At 40.4% G+C, this 17,065-nt stretch overlaps 1 long non-coding RNA gene across 1 annotated transcript; it reads right to left on the bottom strand.

The window, feature by feature from the left end:
* Positions 1–11,656: 11,656 nt before the first annotated feature.
* Positions 11,657–13,410, bottom strand: LOC115126552 (uncharacterized). Its single transcript, XR_003863181.2, has 2 exons — positions 11,928–13,410; positions 11,657–11,870 (listed from the first exon to the last, which is right to left on the bottom strand). It is a non-coding gene; the product is annotated as an uncharacterized LOC115126552 (long non-coding RNA).
* Between the last annotated feature and the right edge of the window lie 3,655 nt (positions 13,411–17,065).

Raw genomic sequence — 17,065 nt, 5'->3', positions numbered from 1 at the left:
GTATATAGGTATGTGTATATGGCTATGTGTATGTATATGGGTATGTGTATGTATATATGTGTATGTGTATGTATATATGTGTATATGGGTATGTGTATGTATATATGTGTATGTGTATATAGGTATGTGTATGTATATATGTGTATATGGGTATGTGTATGTATATATGTGTATATAGGTATGTGTATGTATATAGGTATGTGTATGTATATATGTGTATGTGTATATAGGTATGTGTATGTATATATGTGTATATGGGTATGTGTATGTATATATGTGTATATAGGTATGTGTATGTATATAGGTATGTGTATGTATATATGTGTATGTATACATGTATCTATAGATATGTGTATGTATATATGTGTATATAGTTATGTGTATGTATACAGTATATATGTGTATATAGGTATGTGTATGTATATATGTGTATATAGGTATGTGTATGTATATATGTGTATGTATATATGTGTATATGGGTATATAGGTATGTGTAAGTATATATGTGTATATGGCTATGTGTATGTATATATGTGTCTATAGGTATGTGTATGTATATGGGTATGTGTATGTATATATGTGTCTATAGGTATGTGTATGTATATATGTGTATGTATATATGTGTCTATAGGTATGTGTATGTATATGTGTATATAGGTATGTGTATGTATATATGTGTATGTATATATGTGTATATGGGTATGTGTATGTATATATGTGTCTATAGGTATGTGTATGTATATATGTGTCTATAGGTATGTGTATTTATATATGTGTATATAGTTATGTGTATGTATACAGTATATATGTGTATATAGGTATGTGTATGTATATGGGTATGTGTATGTATATATGTGTATATGGGTATATAGGTATGTGTAAGTATATATGTGTATATGGCTATGTGTATGTATATATGTGTCTATAGGTATGTGTATGTATATATGTGTATATGTCTATATAGGTATGTGTATGTATATATGTGTATATGGGTATGTCTATGTATATATGTGTATGTGTATATAGGTATGTGTATGTATACATGTGTATATAGGTATGTGTATGTATATATGTGTATATGGGTATGTGTATGTATATATGTGTATATGGGTATGTGTATGTATATATGTGTATATAGGTATGTGTATGTATATAGGTATGTGTATGTATATATGTGTCTATAGGTATGTGTATGTATATATGTATCTATAGGTATGTGTATGTATATGGGTATGTGTATGTATATGGGTATGTGTATGTATATGGGTATGTGTATGTATATATGTGTATATGGGTATGTGTATGTATATGGGTATGTGTATGTATATATGTGTATATAGGTATGTGTATGTATATATGTGTATATAGTTATGTGTATGTATATATGTGTATATAGGTATGTGTATGTATATATGTGTATGTATATATGTGTATATGGGTATATAGGTATGTGTAAGTATATATGTGTATATGGCTATGTGTATGTATATATGTGTCTATAGGTATGTGTATGTATATATGTGTATATGTCTATATAGGTATGTGTATGTATATATGTGTATATGGGTATGTCTATGTATATATGTGTCTATAGGTATGTGTATGTATATATGTGTATATAGGTATGTGTATGTATATATGTGTATATAGGTATGTGTATGTATATATGTGTCTATAGGTATGTGTATGTGTCTATAGGTATGTGTATGTATACATGTGTATATAGGTATGTGTATGTATATATGTGTCTATAGGTATGTGTATGTATATATGTGTCTATAGGTATGTGTATGTATATATGTATCTATAGGTATGTGTATGTATATAGGTATGTGTATGTATATATGTGTATATAGGTATGTGTATGTATATAGGTATGTGTATGTATATATGTGTCTATAGGTATGTGTATGTATATAGGTATGTGTATGTATATATGTGTATATAGGTATGTGTATGTATATAGGTATGTGTATGTATATATGTGTATATAGGTATGTGTATGTATATAGGTATGTGTATGTATATATGTGTCTATAGGTATGTGTATGTATATGGGTATGTGTATGTATATATGTGTATATGGGTGTGTATGTATATGGGTATGTGTATGTATATATGTGTATATGGGTATGTGTATGTATATATGTGTATATAGTTATGTGTATGTATATATGTGTATATAGGTATGTGTATGTATATATGTGTATATAGGTATGTGTATGTATATATGTGTATGTATATATGTGTATATGGGTATATAGGTATGTGTAAGTATATATGTGTATATGGCTATGTGTATGTATATATGTGTCTATAGGTATGTGTATGTATATATGTGTATATGTCTATATAGGTATGTGTATGTATATATGTGTATATGGGTATGTCTATGTATATATGTGTATGTGTCTATAGGTATGTGTATGTATACATGTGTATATAGGTATGTGTATGTATATATGTGTCTATAGGTATGTGTATGTATATAGGTATGTGTATGTATATATGTGTATATAGGTATGTGTATGTATATAGGTATGTGTATGTATATATGTGTCTATAGGTATGTGTATGTATATGGGTATGTGTATGTATATATGTGTATATAGGTATGTGTATGTATATATGTGTATATGGCTATGTGTATGTATATATGTGTCTATAGGTATGTGTATGTATATATGTGTCTATAGGTATGTGTATGTATATGGGTATGTGTATGTATATATGTGTATATGGGTATGTGTATGTATATAGGTATGTGTATGTATATAGGTATGTGTATGTATATATGTGTATATAGTTATGTGTATATAGGTATGTGTATATAGGTATGTGTATGTATATATGTGTATGTATATATGTGTATATGGGTATATAGGTATGTGTAAGTATATATGTGTATATGGCTATGTGTATGTATATATGTGTATATGGTTATGTGTATGTATATATGTGTCTATAGGTATGTGTATGTATATATGTGTATATAGGTATGTGTTTGTATACAGTATATATGTGTCTATAGGTATGTGTATGTATATATGTGTATATAGGTATGTGTATGTATATATGTGTCTATAGGTATGTGTATGTATATGGGTATGTGTAAGTATGTATGTGTCTATAGGTATGTGTATGTATATATGTGTATATAGGTATGTGTATGTATATATGTGTCTATAGGTATGTGTATGTATATGGGTAAGTGTATGTATATATGTGTATATGGGTATATAGGTATGTGTAAGTATATATGTGTATATGGCTATATGTATGTATATATGTGTCTATAGGTATGTGTATGTATATGGGTATGTGTATGTATATATGTGTATATAGGTATGTGTATGTATATGGGTATGTGTATGTATATATGTGTATATAGGTATGTGTATGTATATGGGTATGTGTATGTATATATGTGTCTATAGGTATGTGTATGTATATATGTGTCTATAGGTATGTGTATGTATATATGCGTCTATAGGTATGTGTATGTATATAGGTATGTGTATGTATATGGGTATGTGTATGTATATATGTGTATGTATATATGCGTATATGGCTATGTGTATGTATATATGTGTCTATAGGTATGTGTATGTATATGGGTATGTGTATGTATATATGGGTATATAGGTATGTGTATGTATATGGGTATGTATATATGTGTATATAGGTATGTGTTTGTATATATGTGTATGTATATATGTGTCTATAGGTATTTGTAAGTATATATGTGTATATAGGTATGTGTATGTATATGGCTATGTGTATGTATATATGGGTATATAGGTATGTGTATGTATATATGGGTATATAGGTATGTGTATGTATATAGGTGTATGTATATATGTGTATATGGGTATGTGTTTGTATATATGTGTATGTATATATGTGTCTATAGGTATTTGTAAGTATATATGTGTATATGGCTATGTGTATGTATATATGTGTCTATAGGTATGTGTATGTATATATAGGTATTTGTAAGTATATATGTGTACATGGCTATGTGTATGTATATATGTGTATATGGGTATGTGTATGTATATATGTGTATATGGGTATATAGGTATGTGTAAGTATATATGTGTATATGGCTATGTGTATGTATATATGTGTCTATGGGTATGTGTATGTATATGGGTATGTGTATGTATATATGTGTCTATAGGTATGTGTATGTATATATGTGTATATGGGTATATAGGTATGTGTTTGTATATATGTGTATATAGGTATGTGTATGTATATATGTATATATGTGTATATGGGTATGTGTATGTATATATGTGTATATAGGTATGTGTATGTATATGGGTATGTGTATGTATATATGTGTCTATAGGTATGTGTATGTATATGGGTATGTGTATGTATATATGGGTATATAGGTATGTGTTTGTATATATGTGTATATGGGTATGTGTATGTATATATGTGTCTATAGGTATGTGTATGTATATATGTGTATATAGGTATGTGTATGTATATATGTGTATATGGGTATATAGGTATGTGTATGTATATATGTGTATATAGGTATGTGTATGTATATATGTGTCTATAGGTATGTGTATGTATATATGTGTCTATAGGTATGTGTATGTATATATGTGTCTATAGGTATGTGTATGTATATATGTGTCTATAGGTATTTGTAAGTATATATGTGTACATGGCTATGTGTATGTATATATGTGTATATGGGTATATAGGTATGTGTAAGTATATATGTGTCTATAGGTATGTGTATGTATATATGTGTATATAGGTATGTGTATGTATATATGTGTCTATAGGTATGTTAGAGCCGATTTGGACATATTTGTATAAAAGACCGAACATATGGAGCTCCATGTATATTTGTGTAAATATATTAAATATGAATGTAAATGATGAAATATTAGGTACGTACCTTTATGATTTATATTTACCTGATTGAGATATATTCATTTGTTGTTAGTGTAACTTAGTTTTTGCCCCCTCTTGCCTATTCATTGTATTGTGGTAAGTGTGTTAGGATAAAGGCAGGAAGTTGGGCCTTCGGGAGGGGAGTCCTTGCTAGATGCGGGAGCGGTATAGTTTTTTGACCATACAGACATACAGACAGGTCATAATATGTATTTTCCATATAAAGTATTCTATGCTTTAAAGTTGATTGGAGAATCATTTATTTGTTAGATATAAGAAGAATAAACATTTTTGTTGCACCATATCCCTGGATGTCATTGAATGTTTGGCCGTTTGGAAACCTTGACTGTGGACTGTATGCGTACCAAACAACCCCGCTTCAGGCTTGGGCAGTGGCCTTGGTAAAGACGAAAGGAAGCCACTACAAGGTATGTGTATGTATATATGTGTCTGTAGGTATGTGTATATAGGTATGTGTATGTATATATGTGTATATAGGTATGTGTATGTATATATGTGTATATAGGTATGTGTATGTATATATGTGTCTATAGGTATGTGTATGTATATATGTGTATATAGATATGTGTATGTATATATGTGTATATGGGTATGTGTATGTATATATGTGTATATAGGTATGTGTATGTATATATGTGTCTATAGGTATGTGTATGTATATATGTGTATATAGGTATGTGTATGTATATATGTGTATATAGGTATGTGTATGTATATATGTGTATATATGTGTCTATAGGTATGTGTATGTATATAGGTATGTGTATGTATATATGTGTATATAGGTATGTGTATGTATATATGTGTATATATGTGTATATAGGTATGTGTATGTATATATGTGTATATAGGTATGTGTATGTATATATGTGTATATATGTGTATATAGATATGTGTATGTATATATGTGTATATGGGTATGTGTATGTATATATGGGTATGTAGGTATGTGTATGTATATGGGTATGTGTATGTATACAGTATATGTATGAATGTTTATGTATGTACATATATATATATATATAGTTACCAAAAAAGATATGGGGGATTGGAAATGATGCAGACAGTTATATTGATGGAAGCAACAATCTATCTGTAATATTAAGCTGATCCAACCCTATTAACAAAAACCTAAAAAATATTGATTCCTATTTTGTTCATGTTTAAGTGACATTTGCATTAAATGTGGGTTAGGCCAAATGCCAGCGAGCAATGAGGATTTGGCCCACGTAATATGGAACGACTGTCCAGAATCGACTCGGGCTGATTTCTTCTGCCATAACTGAGGAGGAGACACTGCCGGTGTCTTGACAGTAACTCACCAGAAGTGGCACGATGCAAATTCACATTCATTTTACCCATCCACCCCAGATAGTTTTCAGTTCAGTTACACTATTACATGATCAGAATACAAACAGCTGTAACAACCTTATACAATGAACAAGTAGACATATTCTAATCGCTCAAAATTGTATTTTATTTGAACAGGAAAGATATTACAATTAAAACATCTCGTGGGGAGTCAGAGACCACAACATCACCTAGTCTCCACTGCAGCCTGTGACTAAAACTGGCCTTTCACTACAACCAATACCATTGGCATCCATCTCTTGTATTGCTACCATGTTGTGTTGCTACCATGTTGTTGTCATGTTGTGTTGCTACCATGTTGTGTTGCTACCATGTTGTTGTCATGTTGTGTTGCTGTTATGTTGTTGTCATGTTGTGGTGCTACCATGTTGTGTTGCTGCTATGTTGTTGTCATGTTGTGGTGCTACCATGTTGTGTTGCTGCTATGTTGTCTCTGGTCATGGTATTAAAAGATCACTGAAGTATCAACTTTGCTGTGGGTCCATGGAAGCTGCAGTATTGAAATATAATTGTAACATGGTCTGAGAATAACAATATTGGAAGGCCAATTCAAGCATTGCCTAACATGACTAGTGTATTTTTGAAAAGCATTTTTAACAGTTTTATGGTAAAGAGAATTTGGTGTTTAATGTGCATGGCCTTCTACATCTGATGACTGAATACTATCTCAGGGTTTCTATTAGAACACTTTATAGTTACATTTTGTTTTGAAGTTATAATTTACCTGGATTAAATCTGGGTGAGGAGTGTAGCCTCCTGGATTAAATATGGGTGAGGAGTGTAGTCTCCTGGATTAAATCTGGGTGAGGAGTGTATTCTCCTGGATTAAATCTGGGTGAGGAGTGTATTCTCCTGGATTAAATCTGGGTGAGGAGTGTAGCCTCCTGGATTAAATATGGGTGAGGAGTGTATTCTCCTGGATTAAATCTGGGTGAGGAGTGTAGCCTCCTGGATTAAATATGGGTGAGGAGTGTAGCCTCCTGGATTAAATATGGGTGAGGAGTATAGCCTCCAGGACTAAATATGGGTGAGGAGTGTAGCCTCCAGGACTAAATATGGGTGAGGAGTGTAGCCTCCAGGACTAAATATGGGTGAGGAGTGTAGCCTCCTGGATTAAATCTGGGTGAGGAGTGTAGCCTCCAGGACTAAATATGGGTGAGGAGTGTAGTCTCCAGGACTAAATATGGGTGAGGAGTGTAGTCTCCTGGATTAAATATGGGTGAGGAGTGTAGCCTCCTGGATTAAATCTGGGTGAGGAGTGTAGTCTCCAGGACGAAATTAAATACATCTCTCTCTAGTGTCTTCACATAGACAGATAAGCACTCTGTGTCAGTTTGTAGTCAAGAACATCACCCTGCTGCCACAGCAACCATCAGCCCTCTAACAGACCACTGAGTTGAAACTATTCTCCTTTAGTCAGTTCCGACCATCTCCCGTCTTATTCTTCCCATTCACTCAGGTCAGAGTGACTATCCTCCCTCCTCTTCCTTTCCTGTCTTATTCTTCCCATTCACTCAGGTCAGAGTGACTATCCTCCCTTCTCTTCCTGTCCTATTCTTCCCATTCACTCAGGTCAGAGTGACTATCCTCCCTTCTCTTCCTGTCCTGTCTTATTCTTCCCATTCACTCAGGTCAGAGTGACTATCCTCCCTTCTCTCCCTCCTCTTCCTGTCCTGTCTTATTCTTCCCATTCACTCAGGTCAGAGTGACTATCCTCCCTTCTCTTCCTGTCCTGTCTTATTCTTCCCATTCACTCAGGTCAGAGTGACTATCCTCCCTTCTCTTCCTGTCCTGTTTTATTCTTCCCATTCACTCAGGTCAGAGTGACTATCCTCCCTTCTCTCCCTCCTCTTCCTGTCCTGTCTTATTCTTCCCATTCACTCAGGTCAGAGTGACTATCCTCCCTTCTCTTCCTGTCCTGTCTTATTCTTCCCATTCACTCAGGTCAGAGTGACTATCCTCCCTCCTCTTCCTGTCCTGTCTTATTCTTCCCATTCACTCAGGTCAGAGTGACTATCCTCCCTCCTCTCCCTTTCCTGTCTTATTCTTCCCATTCACTCAGGTCAGAGTGACTATCCTCCCTTCTCTTCCTTTCCTGTCTTATTCTTCCCATTCACTCAGGTCAGTGACTATCCTCCCTCCTCTCCCTTTCCTGTCTTATTCTTCCCATTCACTCAGGTCAGAGTGACTATCCTCCCCTCTCTTCCTTTCCTGTCTTATTCTTCCCATTCACTCAGGTCAGAGTGACTATCCTCCCTTCTCTTCCTGTCCTGTCGTATTCTTCCCATTCACTCAGGTCAGAGTGACTATCCTCCCTTCTCTTCCTGTCCTGTTTTATTCTTCCCATTCACTCAGGTCAGAGTGACTATCCTCCCTTCTCTTCCTTTCCTGTCTTATTCTTCCCATTCACTCAGGTCAGAGTGACTATCCTCCCTTCTCTTCCTGTCCTGTCTTATTCTTCCCATTCACTCAGGTCAGAGTGACTATCCTCCCTTCTCTTCCTGTCCTGTCTTATTCTTCCCATTCACTCAGGTCAGAGTGACTATCCTCCCTTCTCTTCATGTCCTGTCTTATTCTTCCCATTCACTCAGGTCAGAGTGACTATCCTCCCTTCTCTCCCTTTCCTGTCTTATTCTTCCCATTTACTCAGGTCAGAGTGACTATCCTCCCTTCTCTTCCTTTCCTGTCTTATTCTTCCCATTCACTCAGGTCAGAGTGACTATCCTCCCTTCTCTTCCTGTCCTGTCTTATTCTTCCCATTCACTCAGGTCAGTGTGACTATCCTCCCTTCTCTCCCTCCTCTCCCTTTCCTGTCTTATTCTTCCCATTCACTCAGGTCAGAGTGACTATCCTCCCTTCTCTCCCTCTTCCTTTCCTGTCTTATTCTTCCCATTCACTCAGGTCAGAGTGACTATCCTCCCTTCTCTTCCTTTCCTGTCTTATTCTTCCCATTCACTCAGGTCAGTGACTATCCTCCCTTCTCTTCATGTCCTGTCTTATTCTTCCCATTCACTCAGGTCAGAGTGACTATACTCCCTCCTCTTCCTTTCCTGTCGTATTCTTCCCATTCACTCAGGTCAGAGTGACTATCCTCCCTTCTCCCTCCTCTTCCTTTCCTGTCGTATTCTTCCCATTCACTCAGGTCAGAGTGACTATCCTCCCCTCTCTTCCTTTCCTGTCTTATTCTTCCCATTCACTCAGGTCAGAGTGACTATCCTCCCTTCTCTTCCTGTCCTGTCTTATTCTTCCCATTCACTCAGGTCAGAGTGACTATCCTCCCTTCTCTCCCTCTTCCTTTCCTGTCGTATTCTTCCCATTCACTCAGGTCAGAGTGACTATCCTCCCTTCTCTCCCCCCTCTTCCTTTCCTGTCGTATTCTTCCCATTCACTCAGGTCAGAGTGACTATCCTCCCTTCTCTCCCTTCTCTCCCTTTCCTGTCTTATTCTTCCCATTCACTCAGGTCAGAGTGACTATCCTCCCTTCTCTCCCTTTCCTGTCTTATTCTTCCCATTCACTCAGGTCAGAGTGACTATCCTCCCTTCTCTCCCTTTCCTGTCTTGTTTTTCCCCCATTCACTCTTCTGAAAGCTGGTAGAGTACACATTGCCTGTTACCTTGCCAACCAAGAGCCTTGAAAAGAGCTACAGGCCCAGGTGTAAACAGTGATCATCTACAGCAACATCATGGAACAGCCTACAGCAGGGGGGGGCATCATAGAACAGCCTACAGCAGGGGGCATCATAGAACAGCCTACAGCAGGGGGGGGGCATCATAGAACAGCTTCAAGGATGAGATTTCACAACTCAGAGACTTTCAGCCAGGTCGTCTGCCCTACATATGTCCAATCTGCTGAGAGGCAGACATGTCAATAACGGGATCAGTTTGGTGAATGTAATTGTCATTACATTGTGGTACAGTAGTAGTAGTAAACAAAACATTAGGAACACTCCTTCCACTGACCAGGTGATTCCAGGTGAAAGTTACGATCCCTTATCGATGTCAGTTCAATCAGTGTAGATTAATTAGATATTCCTCTGGTGGTGTGGGGGGCTGTGCTTTGGCAAAGTAGGTGGGGTTATATCCTGCCTGTTTGGCCCTGTCCGGGGGTATCGTCGGACGGGGCCACAGTGCCTCCAGACCCCTCCTGTCTCAGCCTCCAGTATTTATGCTGCAGTAGTTTGTGTCGGGGGGCTAGGGTCAGTTTGTTATATCTATGAGTTTCTCCGGTCTTATCCGGTGTCCTGTGTGAATTTAAGTATGCTCTCTCTAATTCTCTCCCTCTTTCTCTCGGAGGACCATGCCTCAGGACTACCTGGCCTGATGGCTCCTTGCTGTCCCCAGTCCACCTGGTCGTGCTGCTGCTCCAGTTTCAACTGTTCTGCCTGCGGCTATGTTACCCTGACCTGTTCCCAGACCTGCTGTTTTCAACTCTCTAGAGACAGCGGGAGCGGTAGAGATACTCTGAATGATTGACTATGAAAAGCCAACTGACATTTACTCCTGAGGTGTTGACTTGTTGCACCCTCAACAACTACTGTGATTATTATTATTTGACCATGCTGGTCATCTATTAACATTTGAACATCTTGACCATGTCCTGTTATAATCACCACCCGGCACAGCCAGAAGAGGACTGGCCACCCCACATAGCCTGGTTCCTCTCTAGGTTTCTTCCTAGGTTCCTTCCTTTCTAGGGAGTTTTTCCTAGCCACCGTGCTTCTACACCTGCATTGCTTGCTGTTTGGGGTTTTAGGCTGGGTTTCTGTACAGCACTTTGAGATATCAGCTGATGTAAGAAGGGCTATATGAATACATTAGAATGAAATAAATGTGATGAAGGGGAGGACACAGGTTAAAGAAGGATTTTTAAGACTTAACATGGATTGTGTATGTGTGGCATTCAGAGGGTGAATGGGCAAAAATATATTTAAGTGTCATTGAGAGGTTTTTCATTCTTAACAGTTTCCTGTGTGTATAAAGAATGGTCCACCACCCAAAGGACATCCAGCCAACTTGACAACTGTGGGAAGCATTGGAGTCAACATGGGGCCAGCATCCCTGTGGAACGCTTTAGAGACCTTGTAGAGTCCCATACCCCGACGAATTGAGGCTGTTCTGAGGGAGAAAGGGGATACAACTCAATAACATACTGCATTGGGAACATCCCATGTAGCCGTACTATCCTCTGATTCAAATGAAAAGGCTCAGATCATGTCACATCGGGAGAGAATGACAAATCCTCTCATTCTGGGGTTGCTTCCTAAACGGCAGCCATTTTGACCAGGGACCAGAAGCCGGGGACTGAATTGTGTTTGTTTCCAAAGAAGACCCCCAAGACACATAGGATACAGTGTATTTATTTCATAGGTTACATGGCAAAGATGCAAAATAACAAGATTGATATTGTTTTTTAATAAATGGCAGTCATCTTCAACATTAGCAGAAATGGTTTGTTCTCCGGCATGACAGACCTCAAAAACAGACCTGAAGGGTTGGTTTAAACCTCTCCCTACTATAACCTGGTTTAGTTACCAATACTACCCTCAAAAACAGACCTGAAGGGTTTAAACTCCTGCCTGGTTTAGTTACCAATACTACCCTCAAAAACAGACCTGAAGGGTTGGTTTAAACTTCTGCCTGGTTGAGTTACTGATGCTAACCTCAAAAACACAGCCAACCGAAAATACATGAAACGTAATATTTTTTCTTTTTAGCGTGAATGAAAGATTTTCTACTGCTCAAAACATAAGAGTATTTCAATTCATGGCAACAAGTCTTATTCAAGATTAATATTAGATAGAAACATAACATTAATTTGACAATAAAACATATTTTTTGCACAAAACATTAAAAAAAATAAAAATAAATAAAAGGCAAAAAGAACAAGGTGGAGACACCCCACCCAGACCAAGGTGGAGACACCCCACCCAGACCAAGGTGGAGACACCCCACCCAGACCAAGGTGGAGACACCCCACCCAGACCAAGGTGGAGACACCCCACCCAGACCAAGGTGGAGACACCCCACCCAGACCAAGGTGGAGACACCCCACCCAGACCAAGGTGGAGACACCCCACCCAGACCAAGGTGGAGACACCCCACCCAGACCAAGGTGGAGACACCCCACCCAGACCAAGGTGGAGACACCCCACCCAGACCAAGGCGGAGACACCCCACCCAGACCAAGGCGGAGACACCCCACCCAGACCAAGGTAAAGAACGGGGTGGAGACACCCCACCCAGACCAAGGTGGAGACACCCCACCCAGACCAAGGTGGAGACACCCCACCCAGACCAAGGTGGAGACACCCCACCCAGACCAAGGTGGAGACACCCCACCCAGACCAAGGTGGAGACACCCCACCCAGACCAAGGTGGAGACACCCCACCCAGACCAAGGTGGAGACACCCCACCCAGACCAAGGTAGAGACACCCCACCCAGACCAAGGTGGAGACACCCCACCCAGACCAAGGTGGAGACACCCCACCCAGACCAAGGTGGAGACACCCCACCCAGACCAAGGTGGAGACACCCCACCCAGACCAAGGTGGAGACACCCCACCCAGACCAAGGTAAAGAACGGGGTGGAGGTTAAAGTAAAGCAAACAATAGAATTCAGCCTTCATCTTTTTCAGTACAGAATCACAATCACAAAGCTTCGGCAACAGAACCATAACTAATCTTAAAAAGTACAACATAATCAGTGAGACTTCTGAAAACTCTTCCCTTAACATAAAGAATATACTGCAATCACAACGGACCCCCAGCTAAACAAAGCTGCACAAAACATTTTTGGAGTTCAAGCCCGTTAAGAAGAAAGGCACAAAGAACCAGACAGGTTTGCAACACGGACCGACTCAGACTCTGAAGCAGATCGATACAAGCGTACATCTTACTAGGTAGGTAGAGGATAGGTAGGTAAGCATAGGGTAGATCAATAGAGATAGATACATTACTTGGCCAAAAGCATGTGGACACCTGCTTGTCTCCCTCACGATGCCAGGACAGCGGAGTCAATCACCACCTTCCGGAGACACCTGAAACCCCACCTCTTTCAGGAATACCTAGGATAGGATAAAGTAATCCTTCTCACCCCCCCTTAAAAGATTTAGATGCACTATTGTAAAGTGGCTGTTCCACTGGATGTCTTAAGGTGAACGCACCAATTTGTAAGTCGCTCTGGATAAGAGCGTCTGCTAAATGATTTAAATGTAAATGTCAAACATCTCATTCCAAAATCGTAGGCATTAATATTGAGTTGGTCCCCGCTTTGCTGCTATAACAGCCTCCACTCTTCTGGGAAGGCTTTCCACTAGATGTTGGAACATTGCTGCTATAACAGCCTCTACTCTTCTGGGAAGGCTTTCCACTAGATGTGGGAACATTGCTGCTATAACAGCCTCTACTCTTCTGGGAAGGCTTTCCACTAGATGTTGGAACATTGCTGCTATAACAGCATCCACTCTTCTGGGAAGGATTTCCACTAGAGCATCTATAACACTCCACTCTTCTGGGAAGGCTTTCTACTAGATGTTGGAACATTGCTGCTATAACAGCATCCACTCTTCTGGGAAGGCTTTCTACTAGATGTTGGAACATTGCTGCTATAACAGCCTCCACTCTTCTGGGAAGACTTTCCACTAGATGTTGGAACATTGCTGCGGGACTTGCTTCCATTCAGCCACAACAGTATTAGTGAGGTCGGGCACTGATGTTGGGTGATTAGTCCTGGCTAACAGTCGGCCTTCCAATTCATCCCAAAGGTGTTCGATGGGGTTGAGGTCAGGGCTCTGTGTCGGCCAGTCAGGTTTTCGTCCGTCGGATCCCCAGATTAATCCGTCGGACTGCCGGATGGTGAAGCGAAATACCCAAGAAAATGCATTTCCAGATTCCAATGGCGGCGAGCTTTACATCCCTCCAGCCGTTATTACACATGGTGATCTTTGGCTTGTGTGCGGCTGCTCGGCCACGGAAACCCATTTCATGAAGCTCCCGATGAACAGTTCTTGTGCTGACGTTGCTTCCAGAGGCAGTTTTGAACTCGGTAGTGAGTGTCGCAACCAGGACAGACAATGTTTTTGCGCTTTGCGCTTCAGCACTCGGCGGTCCCGTTCTGTGAGGTGGTGTTGCCTACCACTTCGCGGCTAAGCCGTTGCTGCTCCTAGATGTTTCCATTTCACAACAACAGCACTTACAGTTGACCGGGGGAAGCTCTAGCAGGGCAGAAATTTGACAAACTGACTTGTTGGAAAGGTGGCTTCCTATGACGGTGTCAGGTTTAAGGTCACCGAGCTCTCCATTCTACTGTCAATGTTTGTCTATGGAGATTGCATGGCCGTGTGCTCAATTTGATTTTACACCTGTCAGCAATGGGTGTGGTTGAAATAGAACCCACTAATTTGAAAGGGTGTCCACATACTTTTGGATAGATAGATTGATGGACAGATCGATCAGCGAGGGGTTGTGGCCAGTGGCTCTAACAGCTGCTGCCTTCTGTAGGTGGGGTTAAGGCTCTGTAATGCTGTGCAGCAGGTCCCATGGCATTGTAATGTTTTTCAGACCTTAATGTCATCCACCTAGCTGGCTCTCTGTGTGGAGATATTGAGCCAGTAGACACTGTGTCCCATTATGGCATTGTAATGTTTTTCAGTCCTTAATGTCATCCACCTAGCTGGCTCTCTGTGTGGAGATATTGAGCCAGTAGACACTGTGTCCCATTATGGCATTGTAACGTTATATAGAAGGCATTTTAACGTCGTTGATGGCATTTTAACGTTATATAGAAAGCATTGTAACATTATATAGAAGGCATTGTAACGTTATATAGAAAAAGCAAGTGCAATCAAAGGGGTGGCCCTGCACTACATGGAGAATGTTCTCTTTGAGCATCTCAACCAATGAGCTGGGCGCTCTAGACTTGGCATTAGACTTGGTATGAAGTCTGATAGGTGTCGCATGAAACCACAGCCAGTTACTGGAGCAGAGGTATGAAACCACAGCGTTACTGGAGCAGAGGTATGAAACCACAGCCCGTTACTGGAGCAGAGGTATGAAACCACAGCCAGTTACTGGAGCAGAGGTATGAAACCACAGCCAGTTACTGGAGCAGAGGTATGAAACCACAGCCAGTTACTGGAGCAGAGGTATGAAACCACAGCCAGTTACTGGAGCAGAGGTATGAAACCACAGCCAGTTACTGGAGCAGAGGTGTGAAACCACAGCCAGTTACTGGAGCAGAGGTATGAAACCACAGCCCGTTACTGGAGCAGAGGTATGAAACCACAGCCAGTTACTGGAGCAGAGGTGTGAAACCACAGCCAGTTACTGGAGCAGAGGTATGAAACCACAGCCAGTTACTGGAGCAGAGGTATGAAACCACAGCCAGTTACTGGAGCAGAGGTGTGAAACCACAGCCAGTTACTGGAGCAGAGGTATGAAACCACAGCCAGTTACTGGAGCAGAGGTATGAAACCACAGCCAGTTACTGGAGCAGAGGTATGAAACCACAGCGTTACTGGAGCAGAGGTATGAAACCACAGCGTTACTGGAGCAGAGGTATGAAACCACAGCCAGTTACTGGAGCAGAGGTATGAAACCACAGCGTTACTGGAGCAGAGATGTGAAACCACAGCCAGTTACTGGAGCAGAGATGTGAAACCACAGCCAGTTACTGGAGCAGAGATGTGAAACCACAGCCAGTTACTGGAGCAGAGATGTGAAACCACAGCCAGTTACTGGAGCAGAGGTATGAAACCACAGCTAGTTACTGGAGCAGAGGTATGAAACCACAGCCAGTTACTGGAGCAGAGATGTGAAACCACAGCCAGTTACTGGAGCAGAGGTATGAAACCACAGCCAGTTACTGGAGCAGAGATGTGCAACCACAGCCAGTTACTGGAGCAGAGGTATGAAACCACAGCCAGTTACTGGAGCAGAGGTATGAAACCACAGCCAGTTACTGGAGCAGAGGTGTGAAACCACAGCCAGTTACTGGAGCAGAGATATGAAACCACAGCCAGTTACTGGAGCAGAGGTATGAAACCACAGCCAGTTACTGGAGCAGAGATGTGAAACCACAGCCAGTTACTGGAGCAGAGGTATGAAACCACAGCCAGTTACTGGAGCAGAGATGTGAAACCACAGCCAGTTACTGGAGCAGAGGTATGAAACCACAGCCAGTTACTGGAGCAGAGATATGAAACCACAGCCAGTTACTGGAGCAGAGGTGTGAAACCACAGCCAGTTACTGGAGCAGAGGTGTGAAACCACAGCCAGTTACTGGAGCAGAGATATGAAACCACAGCCAGTTACTGGAGCAGAGGTATGAAACCACAGCCAGTTACTGGAGCAGAGGTGTGAAACCACAGCCAGTTACTGGAGCAGAGATGTGAAACCACAGCCAGTTACTGGAGCAGAGGTATGAAACCACAGCCAGTTACTGGAGCAGAGGTGTGAAACCACAGCGTTACTGGAGCAGAGATGTGAAACCACAGCCAGTTACTGGAGCAGAGATGTGAAACCACAGCGTTACTGGAGCAGAGGTATGAAACCACAGCCAGTTACTGGAGCAGAGGTATGAAACCACAGCGTTACTGGAGCAGAGGTATGAAACCACAGCCAGTTACTGGAGCAGAGGTATGAAACCACAGCCAGTTACTGGAGCAGAGGTATGAAACCACAGCCAGTTACTGGAGCAGAGGTGTGAAACCACAGCGTTACTGGAGCAGAGGTATGAAACCACAGCCAGT

This window comes from Oncorhynchus nerka, linkage group LG27 (assembly GCF_034236695.1).
Source record: "Oncorhynchus nerka isolate Pitt River linkage group LG27, Oner_Uvic_2.0, whole genome shotgun sequence".
Classification (NCBI taxonomy): Eukaryota; Metazoa; Chordata; class Actinopteri; order Salmoniformes; family Salmonidae; genus Oncorhynchus; species Oncorhynchus nerka.
This window is presented reverse-complemented; position numbering and strand designations above follow the sequence as displayed.